Source organism: Vulpes lagopus, chromosome 16 (genome assembly GCF_018345385.1).
Source record: "Vulpes lagopus strain Blue_001 chromosome 16, ASM1834538v1, whole genome shotgun sequence".
NCBI lineage: Eukaryota > Metazoa > Chordata > Mammalia > Carnivora > Canidae > Vulpes > Vulpes lagopus.
In genome coordinates, this window is record NC_054839.1 from 26,794,115 (window position 1) to 26,808,008 (window position 13,894).

At 34.9% G+C, this 13,894-nt stretch overlaps 1 pseudogene; it reads right to left on the reverse strand.

Annotated features, from left to right (window-relative positions):
• The window catches only part of LOC121476767, a 177,886-nt pseudogene that overhangs the window by 63,283 nt on the left and 100,709 nt on the right, over positions 1–13,894 (reverse strand).

Sequence of the window (13,894 nt, forward strand, 5' to 3'; positions counted from 1 at the left end):
GGAAATAAATGATAACGAAAACATAATGGTCCAAAACCTTTGAGACAGAACAAAAACGGTCATAAGAGGAAAATACATAGCAATACAGGTCCACCTCAAGAAGCAAAAAAATCTCTATACAACCTAACCTTACATCTGAAGTTAGTTAGAAAAGAGCAAATGAAGCCTAAAGGAAGAAGATGAAGGAAAATAATAAAGATTAGAGCAGAAATAAATTACATAGAAACAAACAAAAAAGAAGAGTAGAACAAATCAACGAAACCAGGAGGTAGTTCTTTGAAAGAATTAATAAAGTTGATAAATCCTTAGCTGGACTTATCAAAAAAAGGACTCAAATAAATAAAATCACAAAGGAGAGAGGAAAGATCACAACAAACACCACATAAATACAATTATCAGAGAATATTACAAAATATGCCAAAAAATTAGACAATCTGAAAGAAATGGATAAATCTCCAGAAAAATACAAACCTCCAAAGCTGAAACAGGAAGAAATAGAAAACTTGAACATACCAATAACCAGCAAAGAAATGACATCAGTAATCAAAAATCTCCGAACAAGCAAAAATCCAGAGCCTAGGGGAATTCTACTAGACATTTAAAGAAGAGTTAATACCTATTCTCCTCAATTATTCTAAAATTAGGAATAGAAGGAATACTTCAAAACTCATTCTATGAGACTACCATTACCTTGATTCCAAAATCACACAAAGACCCAATAAAAAGGAGAATTATAGGCCATTATCCCTGATGAACTTGGATGCAAAAATTCTCAGTAAAATATTAGCAAATCAAATCCAACAGTACATTTAAAAAAATCATTCACCATGATTAAGCGGGATTTATTCCTGTGCTGCAAGAGTGATTCAATATTTGTAAATTAATCAACATGATACACCACGGTAATAAAAGAAAGAACAAGAACCATATGATCTTCTCAAAAGATGCAGAAAAAGCACTGGACAGAATACAGCATCCATTCCTGATTAAAAAAAAAAAAATCCTCAACAAAGTAGGGATAGAGGGAACATACCTCAACATGAAAAAGGCCATATACCAAAGACCCACAGCTAACATAATCCATAAAGGGGAAAAATTGAGAGCTTTTCTTCTAAGATCAGAAACAAAACAGGGATGTCGGCTCTCACCATGGTTATTTGACATTATACTGGAAATCCCAAGCCTCATCAATCAACAACAAAAAGAAATAAAAAGCATCCAAATCAGCAAGGAAGAAATCATATTTTCAATATTCCCAGACAACATGATATTCTTTTTTTTTTTTTTAAATTTTTTTATTTATTTATGTATTATAGTCACACAGAGAGAGAGAGAGAGAGAGAGAGAGAGAGGCAGAGACACAGGCAGAGGGAGAAGCAGGCTCCATGCACCGGGAGCCTGATGTGGGATTCGATCCCGGGTCTCCAGGAACGTGCCCTGGGCCAAAGGCAGGCGCTAAACCGCTGAGCCACCCAGGGATCCCGACAACATGATATTCTATGTAGGAAACCCAAAAGACTCCACCAAAAAATTGCTAGAACTGTTATATGATTTCAGTAAAGTCACAGGATACAAAATCATCATAGAGAAATCTGTTGCATTTCTATATACCAATAATGAGACAGAAGGAAGAAAAACCAGGGAATACATCCCATTAACAACTGTACAAAAAAACATAAGATACCTTGGAATAAATCTAACCAAAGAAGTCAAAGATTGGTATTCTCAAAACTATAAAACACTTATGAAACAAACTTAAGATGATACAAAGAAAAGGAAAAACATTTCATGCTCATAAATTGGAAGAACAAATATTGTTAAAAATGTCTATACTACACAGAGCAATCTACTCATGTAAAGCAATCTTTATCAAAATAACACCAGGATTTTTCACAAAACTAGAACAAACAGTCCTAAAATTTTATGGAACCACAAAAGACCCCAAATAGTCAAAGTAATCTTGAAAAAGAAAGGCAAAGCTGGACTGGAGACATCACAATTCTGGACTTCAGGTTATATAACAAAGCTGTAGTCATCAGGACAATATGTTAGTGGCACAAAAGCAGACACATAGATGAATGGAACAGAAGAGAAAACCCAGAAATGGACCCACAACCATATGGTCAACTAATCTTTGACAAAGCAGTAAAGAATATCCAATGGGAAAATATTATCTCTTCAACAAATGGTGTTGGGAAAACTGGACAGCAACATGCATAAGAATGAAACTGGACCACTTTCTTACACCTTACACAAAAATAAATTCAAAATGGATGAAACACCTAAAAGTGATACTGGAAACCATCAAAATACTAGAGGAGAAGACAGGAAACAAACTCTTTTACGTTGATCAAATAAACTTCTTACAAGACACATCTGAGGCAAGAGAAACAAAAGCAAAAATGAACTATTGGGGCTTCATCAAAATAAAAAGCTTCTGCATAGTTGGGATGCCTGGGTGGCTCAGTGGTTAAGCAACTGCCTTCAGCTCAGGTCGTAATCCTGGAGTGCCTGGATCTAGTCAGTCCCACATTGGGATCCCTGCATGGAGCCTACTTCTCCCTCTGCCAATGTCTCTGCCTCTCTCTGTGTGTGTCTCTCATGAATAAATAAATGGAATCTAAAAAAAAAAAAAAAGCTTCTGCATAGCAGAGAAAATAATCAACAAAACTAAAATGCAACTTTTGGAATGGGAAAAGAGAGTTGGAAATAACACTCCGATAAAGGGTTACTATCTACAAACTATAAAGAACGCCTCAACAAATAATCTAATCAAGAAATGGGCAGAAAGCATGAATAAACATTTTTCTAAGGAATACATCTGGATGGCTAACAGAGAAATGAAAAGATACTCAACATCATTAACTCCTGACTATCTGCTATTAGCCAATTTTCACTGTGGCTTTATTCTTTACGTTGCCATTACCTGCCACCAGTATATTATTATTGAGAATGAGTAAAAACTTGAAACTTCCCAGTACTGTAGTGAAATGATTTTTTTATTTGTATAAATTCTCATTTATATCATAGCTTCTTAACAAGTCACTATGTCCCTACCTTAGTTCTCCTACAGTGGGTTGATAAAGTCAGAGCAACCTTTGAAAGACATAAGTCATTTCATACTGAGTCAAAACCCTGTATACCTCTAATTCTCTCCAGAGTAAAAACCAAATTTGTAAAAATGACATCTATCGTTGTAAATAATCTGACTTCCTGTCTCGCCTCTCTGACACCAAACACCACTGGCCCTCTAGGTTTGCCAGTTAAATGCCCAGACCAAGGCCATTTCACTAGCTATTCTCTGGGCTTGAAATAGTCTTTCATAAGATAACTGAAAAGTTGACTCATCTTTTTCTTATTTTAGCTTATAAGCCATCTTATCAATGAGGCTTACCTCAACTCTGCATTCAAATTTGCAATCTGGCCCCAGCATGCTACATCAGCTTTACCTCTCTATTCCTTTTCATTTTTTTTCATAGCATTTACTTTCTATATTTTAGCATCAATCAGGGCTCTAAACATGAAAAAATGTATCTTATTATTGGATTATATTATTGGAGAGGGTTTTCATGCAAGTACTATTTACAACGGTATTTCAGGTGCAAAGAACTATAAGCTATGGTATAAAACTACATTGTTAAAACTGGCAGGCCCAGATGCAGTGGACAAAAGAATATAGAAAATGAAAAGAATCAGGGAGGCCTGGATGGCTCAATGGTTGAGTTTCTGCCTTTGGGTCAGGGCGAGATCCCTGGGTCCCAGGATCAAGTCCTGTAACGGACTCCCCGAGGGGAGCCTGCTTCTCCCTCTGCCTATGTCTCTGCCTCTGTGTGTGTGTGTGTGTGTGTGTGTGTGTGTGTGTGTGTGATGAATAAATAAATTCTGAAAGAAAGAAAGAAAATGAAAAGAATTATTGAGAAGATGGTAGAAGTAGTGTTGGCAGATGTAGGGATCATTGGTCAAGGGACATGGCCCAAAGTCGAGCAAGATTCAGAGGGAAGATCTGAAGGAATAAATAGCCTTATCTATTCCCCATCTCCCTACTTTATGCAGGAATCCCCATTGGCTTAATCTAATCAGAAGCCAGAGAGATAAGGAGAACAGTGGAATCAGTCCCATATATATCTGCCACCATATAACTAGGACATATAAAAGTCAATATATCACATCATTGTATTACATTGACTATTATGTATCTATCTTCCCTTACTAGTAAGTACATAAGCAACATGATAGCTCAGATTCACTCTTCAAGAACTAAGATTAGCAGCCTGAAGCACATAAGCAGCACTCAGTAGTTGCTGAATAAATATTGAATATATTAATATATATCTCAGAGCAATAATTAGAGTAATAATAATGATGTAATAATGACAATGGTAGCATCTCTACAACCTCTGAGAAAGATATTTAATATATATGCAACATCTTCTAAAAAGCAAAAGGTAAATACATATATTATCTATATTACATACAAATGCATATTTAAATATAAACATAAATACATTATATAGATCATTATGTAAAGGTAGTACTTACCTTGAAACCTGTTTTATTTATTTATTTATTTTTAATATTTTATTTATTTACTCATGAGAGACACAGACAGAGAGAGAGGCAGAGACATAGGCAGAGGGAGAAGCAGGCTCCATACAGGGAGCCTGACGTGGGACTCGATTCCAGGTCTCCAGGATCACACCCTGGACTGAAGGCGGCACCAAACCGTTGAGCCTCCCGCGCTGCCCATTGAAACCTGTTTTATAGTAACATTGATAATATATGACACACAGTGAAGTTTGTCTTTTTGTATAATGTATTCAATCCTCAAAATAATTCAAAGGGATGATTCTTAACTATTGCCATCACTTTCAAATTAAAATACTGAGAAAGATAATGCTGTCTGACTTGCATAAGATCACCTTTAGCAAGACAAACTAGGTTAATTATACAATAAATATTATTTATTTAAAAATTTTCAGCATATAATACTTGGCTCAGCAGTGAGCATCTGCTTTCAGCTCAGGTCATGGTCCCATGGTCTCGGGATCGAGTCCCACATCGGGCTCCCAGCATGGAGCTTACTTCTCCTTCTGCCTCTGTCTCTGCCTCTCTGTGTGTGTGTGTCTCTCATGAGTAAATAAATAAAATCTTAAAAAAAAAATAATAATAATAAATAAATAAATAAATAAATAAATAAATAAATATTTTAAAAATGAGTCCATATAAACCTAAGGTTGAATTTTGATAGTGAAATAATATTGACAGAAATAAAATATATTTTTCCTTTAATTTTTTAAAAAAGATTTTACTTCATTATTTGAGAGAGAGAAACAGAGAGAGCATACAAGCACGAGGAGAGTTAGACGGAGAGGGAGCAGATTCCACTGAGTGGGGAGCCCTATTGTAGGGCTTGATTCCAGGACTCTGGGATGCTTAACTGACTGAGCCACCCAGGTGCCCTTAAAATATATTTCTATTTTATAATACATGCTTTGTAAATAAATATTCATTAATATTATACCATATTTGGGCAAATTATTAGGAAATTAATTCCTTTCAGGTTTTTATCTTTAGACAAATAGATATTCCTTTAGACATTTAGCAGCTTACATTTTATTTCAAGTTTTTATGTAGATTACAGTTTTCATATAGTATAATATTACTCTCAGGAGTAGAGCAGCTTACATTGTAAAACTGGAAAGTTAACATGTAGTTTTATTAATTCTAGATGAATGAGTATTTGCTACTTTAAATGTAATGTGTGAGCTCATATCATTGGTATCAGGTTGTAGCTTGTTAGAAATGCAGAATCTTGGGTGCCTGGGTGGCTCAGTCAGTTAAGCATCTGACTCTTGGTATCAGCCCAGGTTGTGATCTCAAGGTTGTGAGATTGAGCCCCATATGGGTCTCACACTCAGTGGGGAGTCTGTGTGTGTCTCTCTCCCTCTGCCACCCTCCTTCAAATAAATAAATCTGAAAAACAAATTAAAATAAAGCAATGCCGAATCTTAAGTATGGCCCCAGATCTACTGAATTGGGAGTCTGCATTTTAACAAATTCTCAAGTGATTTATGTGGTCACTAAAGTTTTATAAGCACTCTTCTAGTAGACAAATTACTGCTAACATTTTTGTGATTGGTGAGGCTCAAGTGTCGCAGAAAAACAAAACAAAGCAAATTGTCCCTCTGCAAAGAACAAAACCAAAACAAAGCCAAGCCGGCACATAAAAGGCAATCTTTGGACCTATACTTTGTCCTGACTACATTTGGCTGGGTCTGAAAGTATCAGCTTCCTTATGCCAGAGAACTGTCTGCTGATTAATTCATGTCTCCTGCCTAGTTTTGTTACTGCATTTGAATTTGAGACCCCCAATTTATGGGAAAAGGGCTAATTTTATGATTCTCCTTTACCCATAAATTTTAAAATTCTCTTCAAGCCACAACTTGATTGATACACCCATGATTCTAGCTCTGGCCCAATATATTTTGCACATTCTCCTAACAAGTTAGGGATGAGTCAGATTTAGGAGTTTCTGACCACTGTCATCCAGAACCACTATAAGCATCCTGTGAATGTTAGAAGCTCAGGTATTTATGTTGGATTAGAGAACATGAAATTAATACCACTGAAAGCTTAAGAAACTCTTGTGTTTATTATACACAGTCATATATCTTCTTTTCTCACCAGCATGTCAGTGGAGGGAATATAGAAGATATAACCTAGAGTTGCAGCATAAGATACTGGATAACACATATTCTTATTGATCCTGAGATGTCATAGTTGTACTAGTTGACTCCTGACTATGCAGCTCTTGTAGCGATTGCTCAAAGATCTGAATGTTTCTTCTGTTGGGCTTAAGTCTTGATTCCTAACTCTTTTTGAAAATCAAATTTAAACTTATTATTAAACTTTTTGTATTTTCTTCATTAAAAAAAAAGTATTTTATTGAGGAATGACTAGCATACAGAAAAACTGTTTGTAGTTAATATATACAACTTGATGACTTGGAGATAAGCATGCCATCAAGAACCCATCACCAAATCTATGCCACAACAGTATGCATCATTTCTAAAAGTTTCCTCCTGTGAGATGCCTAGGTGGCTCAGTGGTTTAGGGCCTGCCTTCAGCTCAGGGCTTGATCCTGGAGTCCAGGGATCAAGTCCCACATCAGGCTCCCTGCAGGGAGCCTGCTTCTCCCTCTGCCTATATCTCTGCCTTTCTCTCTCTCTGTTTCTCTCATGAATAAATAAATAAAATCTTTAAAAAAAAGTTTCCTCCTGCACTTTGTTATTATTATTATGGGTTAAATACTTAACATATCTATCCACTTATGAAAAATTTTAAGTATATAATACACTATGATTGTAAGTACTATACTGGGCACTCGATCTCTAGGAGTAATTCATGTTACATAACTGAAATCTTGTACCCTTTAATTGATTTCGCCTCTTCCCAGCCCGTGACAATCACTACTGTACTCTTTGTTTCTATGAATGACTATTTTATAGGAAGAAAATATGGCATATACATATAATGGAATAAGATTCAGCCTTTAAAAACAAGGAAAGCCTGCCATTTGCAGCAATGCAGATGAATCTAGAAATTAGCATGCTTTGTTAAGCAACCAGACACAGAAGGACAAATACTACATGATGCCTTTCACATGAGGAAGCTACAGTACTTTCTCTATTTCTGATAATAGGCAGACAATAAATTGATTCTATTCGATTTAAGAAGGATAATCTTTCTCCCACCCTTTATATGTATAACTCTGATTACTGCTTGTTTCATTATTCAGCATGTTTCTTTATTGGCAATGATTTAACAAAATGTAAAGATTTTTACATTAAATGTAGCTTAAATAAAGAAACATTTAAAGAAAATCTAAATGCAAACAGTCAATTATATTCCCATATTTTTCACATTTAGTCATTAATCATAATAGTTGCCACCAAGATATAGGTTGTTTTATTAAAATTGTGTTGAGTTTCCTTTTTATTATTTGCGGTGTGCATATTTTCAAGAAAATGTCACCTACTAACTTAGTTAAAAATAAATACACTATAACTATGTATATATATATATATATATATTTTTTATCTCACTCATTCTCCTCTGGTACTCAGAGTACTTCCTCCTTAGAGTTACAAACGTACCTGATTTGTCATAAAAAATTGTCATATTTATTTATTTGTCATATTATTTGTCATAACAAAAAGAGAGATTACTCTTTTAATATACATTTTAAATTATTATTAGTTCTCATTTCTGAATTCACAGTATTCTCCCTATGAAACACAAGGTATGTTTTTTTCTTTTTTGAGCATGTGTATGTTTGTGTGTATGTGTGTGTATGTCACACACATAAATTTTTTCCTTCATTTCAATTACAGATTATGTGACTTGCTTAGAAAAGGCTTTCTTCTTATATTGAAATGTATTATCCATCTGGAATTTCTTTTATGATAAATAATTTGATAAGACTAATTTTCTTAGCAATAGTTTTCCATCAGTACCAAATACTAACTTAATCCATTGAATATTAACTAGAAACCACCTTGTCATCTACAAATGTTTCATATATAAATGCATATATATAATATATATGTATATTATATATATCCATATACTGATTTCTATAATTGGTCTATTGAATAATATGATGATTTTAAGAATTCTAAATACCATTTAACTTTTTTTAAGATTTATTTATTTATTTGAGAGAGAAAGTGAGAGAAAGTGCACACATGTACATGCACACAAATAAGTAGAGGGGCAGTGGGCTAGAGAGAATCTCAAGCGGGATCCACACCCAGCAACAAGCCTGAGGCAGGGCCTGATCTCATGACACTGAGATTATGACCTAAGCTGAAATCAAGAGTCGGAGCTTAATTAATTGAGCCACCCAGGCACCCCTTAACATTTATGTGTAATTATAGTTTATAAATATACTCAAATATGTGGTAGGACTAATCCATTGACTTTCATTATTTATACAAATATTTCCATTTTTGAAATGATTATTATTTTATAAGAATAACTGAACCTGTTTTTCTAAATATACAATGCTAAAGAAAAAAAGGTGTTGCTTGTAAATGGATACATAAAAAGTGGTAGAATAATGTAGCTAAATTGTTTATAGTGTTTATTATTTCAGCTTCCCACAAATCTAGTATATTTTTCTACATATTCAAATCTTTTAAAATATAAAATTCATGGGAATTAAAGCTTCTTTACATTAACTTGCAAGTAGAACACTTATTCCCAGTTATTTAGGTGGAAGAAAGAAGAATATACTTTGACATAACTTCACTGGAGTTTTCATCATGCATTTTTTAAACCACTACTATGTGCAACTTAATGCCTAGTATAAAGATATGACACACAGATAAACATTAATAAATAATTCAAAAAAGGAACAATGTATGCCATAAGGGAAGCTCATTTACCAATGTTGGAGACGAGCTTCTCTTAGAATGAAGAAAATTTACCTCTGACTAAGCCTTTAAGGTACTTACCCTGTTGGAAACAGAAGGGCTAGTCTGTTTAGCAAAGAATCTTGAGCCAGGCCACAGAAGCAGGATATTATATTTGTAATGCATGTAGTCCAGTTTGGTTATTAGATAGGGGAAAGTATGAAAGACAAGCCTATAAGGATAGCTTAAGGTCAGACTATGGAGAGCTCTGTTCCCTGAGTTGAGAGGATATGTTTTAGGTATTTGTAGTACTTGTAGTCTCCCTCTCATTCTTGAAACTCAGGAAATGAACTGATGATACCTTCTTGTCATTAGAGATCAGTGCACTCAACCAGCTTCCAATCCCTTTCACAAGAAACCACTTTCTTCAGAACTAAAAAAGCCACAGGATGCACAATTCTTATGTGCTCTCAGAACTGCATGACCTTTTTTTGCTGTTTCTAAATCCAAGTTTCATTCACAACTTTCATTCACAACTTTTAGTGTAACAAGCTAAACTAATTTGTTCATTCACAACTTTCAGTGTAACAAGCTAAACTAACTTGTATTTATTTTAATTGCCAGAACAGAACTGGTTCTAGATAAAGGAAGTCAGGCTACTTTACCATTAGGATTCTGAAATTACTATATTCCCACTCCTCATTTTAATTTGACTACATAAAATTAAACATTTAATCATTTAGTAATATTGATCACTTAAAAAAATTCTGTTCTATGCACCTGGGTTGTTCAGTGGTTGAGCGTCTGCCTTTGGCTCAGGTCATGATCCCTGTGTCCTGAGATCAAGTCCCACATCAAACTCCCCACAGGAAGCCTTCTTCTCCCTCTGCCTATGTCTCTGCCTCTTTGTGTCTCCCATGAATGAATGAATGAACGAATGAATGAATGAATAAATATTTTTAAAAAATTCTGTTCAGGATGCTCAGGATTTAAAATCAATAAAGGAATTAGATAATCATTAGTATTAAAAAGAAACACAACTGAACAATCAGTTACAGTATGAGATGACATATGCTATGATAGAAGCACAGAAAATACGTACACTATTGGAAGACAGTTCCTACTAGGTATCTTGTGTTTCCTTATGTCATGCAAGTGAGGTACGAACCACCCTTTTTTCCAGACTTTCTATCTTTTCCAGAATTTGTGTACAGTGAATACCCATGCATGGACTGAATAGACAAGTGTTTCCACTGGAGCAAAAAGGAGGATTATTTACTATTGTTATTTATTATTTATTATTATTTACACACTTCAGTATAATGAAGACAATGGCTTCCTCTGATGCACATGTCAAGCACATTTGCTTGTAATCCATCATAAAAGATTTGGAATCTTTAGTTTGGGGTTCTTCAACTGTGATGCAAACCAACTGCATGCACAGCATTGACCGTAGCCATTCTGGACTCCTCATTTCCACCCCCTAGCTTAGGGGCTTGGGATCCAAGGGAATTGTTACAATCACAAATTTATTCTAATTATTACACCATGAGTAATAAAATTGTTTATCTCTGACCCAGGAGTCTTGTGTCTTCTGTTCTCATTCATAAGACTGCTGGCTTACTATGTAGCATTGAGTCTCAGACTCTCTACAATTTGCAACATACACAACATTTTCCTAGTCTTACTTAAAGTGAATGGGGGCACCCAGTGGTTCAGTGTTTGAGTGTCTGCCTTTGGCTCAGGGTGTGATCCCAGGGTCATGGGATTGAGTCCCACACTGGGGTCCTGCAGGGAGCCTGCTTCTCTCTCTGCCTAAGTCTCTGCCTCTCTGTCTGTGTCTCTCCTAAATTAATTAAATAAATATCTTTAATTTTTTTTAAAAATAAAACATATGTGTGAATATCATCCCAGCTTCAAGTTATACTACACATATCATCTGGGATGATAGAGTTTTACTGGTCTTCAAAGATACCTTCAGGAGATAGAGTTTTACTCAAAATGGATGAAAGATCTAAATGTGAGACAAGATTCCATCAAAATGCTAGAAGAGAACACAGGCAACACCCTTTTTGAACTCAGCCACAGTAACTTCTTGCAAAATACATCCACGAAGGCAAAAGAAACAAAAGCAAAAATGAACTATTGCGACTTCATCAAGATAAGAAGCTTTTGCACAGCAAAGGATACAGTCAACAAAACTAAAAGACAACCTACAGAATGGGAGAAGATATTTGCAAATGACATATCAGATAAAGGGCTAGTTTCCAAGATCTATAAAGAACTTATTAAACTCAACACCAAAGAAACAAACAATCCAATCATGAAATAGGCAAAAGACATGAAGAGAAATCTCACAGAGGAAGACATAGACATGGCCAACATGCCCATGAGAAAATGCTCCGCATCACTTGCCATCAGGGAACTACAAAGCAAAACCACCATGAGATACCACCTCACACCAGTGAGAATGGGGAAAATTAACAAGGTAGGAAACCACAAATGTTGAAGAGGATGCGGAGAAAAGGGAACCCTCTTACACTGTTGGTGGGAATGTGAACTGGTGCAGCCACTCTGGAAAACTGTGTGGAGGTTCCTCAAAGAGTTAAAAATAGACCTGCCCTACGACCCAGCAATTGCACTGTTGGGGATTTACCCCAAAGATACAGATGCAATGAAACACCAGGACACCTGCACCCCAATGTTTATAGCAGCAATGTCCACAATAGCCAAACTGTGGGAGGAGCCTCGGTGTCCATTGAAAGACGAATGGATAAAGAAGATGTGGTCTATGTATACAATGGAATATTACTCAGCCATTAAAAACGACAAATACCCACCATTTGCTTCGACGTGGATGGAACTGGAGGGTATTATGCTGAGTGAAGTAAGTCAATCGGAGATGACAAACATTATATGTTCTCATTCATTTGGGGATTATAAATAATAGTGAAAGGGAATATAAGGGAAGGAAGAAGAAATGTGTGGGAAATATCAGGAAGGGAGACAGAACATAAAGACTCCTAACTCTGGGAAACGAACTAGGGGTGGTGGAAGGGGAGGAAAGTGGGGGGTGGGGGTGAATGGGTGACGGGCACTGAGGGGGGACACTTGACGGGATGAGCACTGGGTGTTATTCTGTATGTTGGTAAATTGAACACCAATAAAAAATAAATTTATTTTAAAAAAAGGAGAGTTTTACTGGTTTTCAAAGACTGATTGTGGAACAATAATGAAGTGTTACTAAGAAGAGTCCAATATCTCATTTGTATATGTAAAATAAGTGGTAAATTGTAGAGACACAAAGTTTCAATTATGCAAGATAAAAAAAAGTTCTAGAGAACTTCTGTGTAATATAGTGCCTAAGGTTAACATATATACTATATCATAGTCTTAGAAAGTAGTTAACATGATATAACTCATATTAAGTGTTCTTACCAGAATAAAAATAGTTTTTAATAGCTAAATAAAAATACATTCCATAATCAGGTAATATTACAGTAAAGTATGTTCAGAGTAGGACAGTTATGTTGTTAATGAGAAAAATCAGGTCATAGATTCAATTAGCAAGAGATTTTACTTTCAGAGAAATATTTGTACATGTTATTTTAAAAGAAAAGATAAAAAACAGCTTGGATAAGCCAGATCAAGTTAATTATCACTAAAGAAAGTCATCGTCTTTAGCTGAAAGTTTATGTAAGAAGGCATTTTGAATGGAATCAATTCATGTAATTGTTTTTAATGTGCTTAATTAACAGAAAGTTTATGAAAATCTCAGCAATTCTTACCTCAATAAACACAATACAATTTTATAAATACATTTCATTATAAAACCTCAGAATTCTCTTATGTATAGAATATAATGTATCATAAAGTGTGCATGTACACATGCAGCATGTACCATGTTACCATGATATTTTCCATTACTTGATTTTTGGAAAGCCTTAGAATATTTAATAGGTAGATTTTTTCACTCTTAGATACTATTTGACATTTAGAATATATGTCATGAGGTTGAATAGCAGAGATATGCACTAGATAGGTTTTTCTCTAATTTGTGAATCAAAGTACATAGGGGCATATCAATTATTGGGGTATATGATAGAAAGTAATATGACAAAGTAAACATACGAGGGTAGTTAGCTTTGAAGCACTGGTTGGTAAAATAATGTCATAGATCCTCTAAAAGAGTGAGATTTTTTAAGGAGTGACATTGAAGAGAGACAATGCTAGCAAAGAGGCATCCTGATTTAAAACGATAGAAAATATGAGTAGAAGTACTAGCAGGGAATCCAGGCGTGGTATAAAGTAGGATTACATAACGCAGAGACTTAGTTACTGATAACAAGGCTAGACCTTGTATACAGATAATACATCAAATATTCATTTTCCATATACATACAAAGTATAGTATTATAACTGATCAAACAGTAAGACTCAGCTAAGCTGAGCTGTTAATTTGTTTCATGCAAACTAAT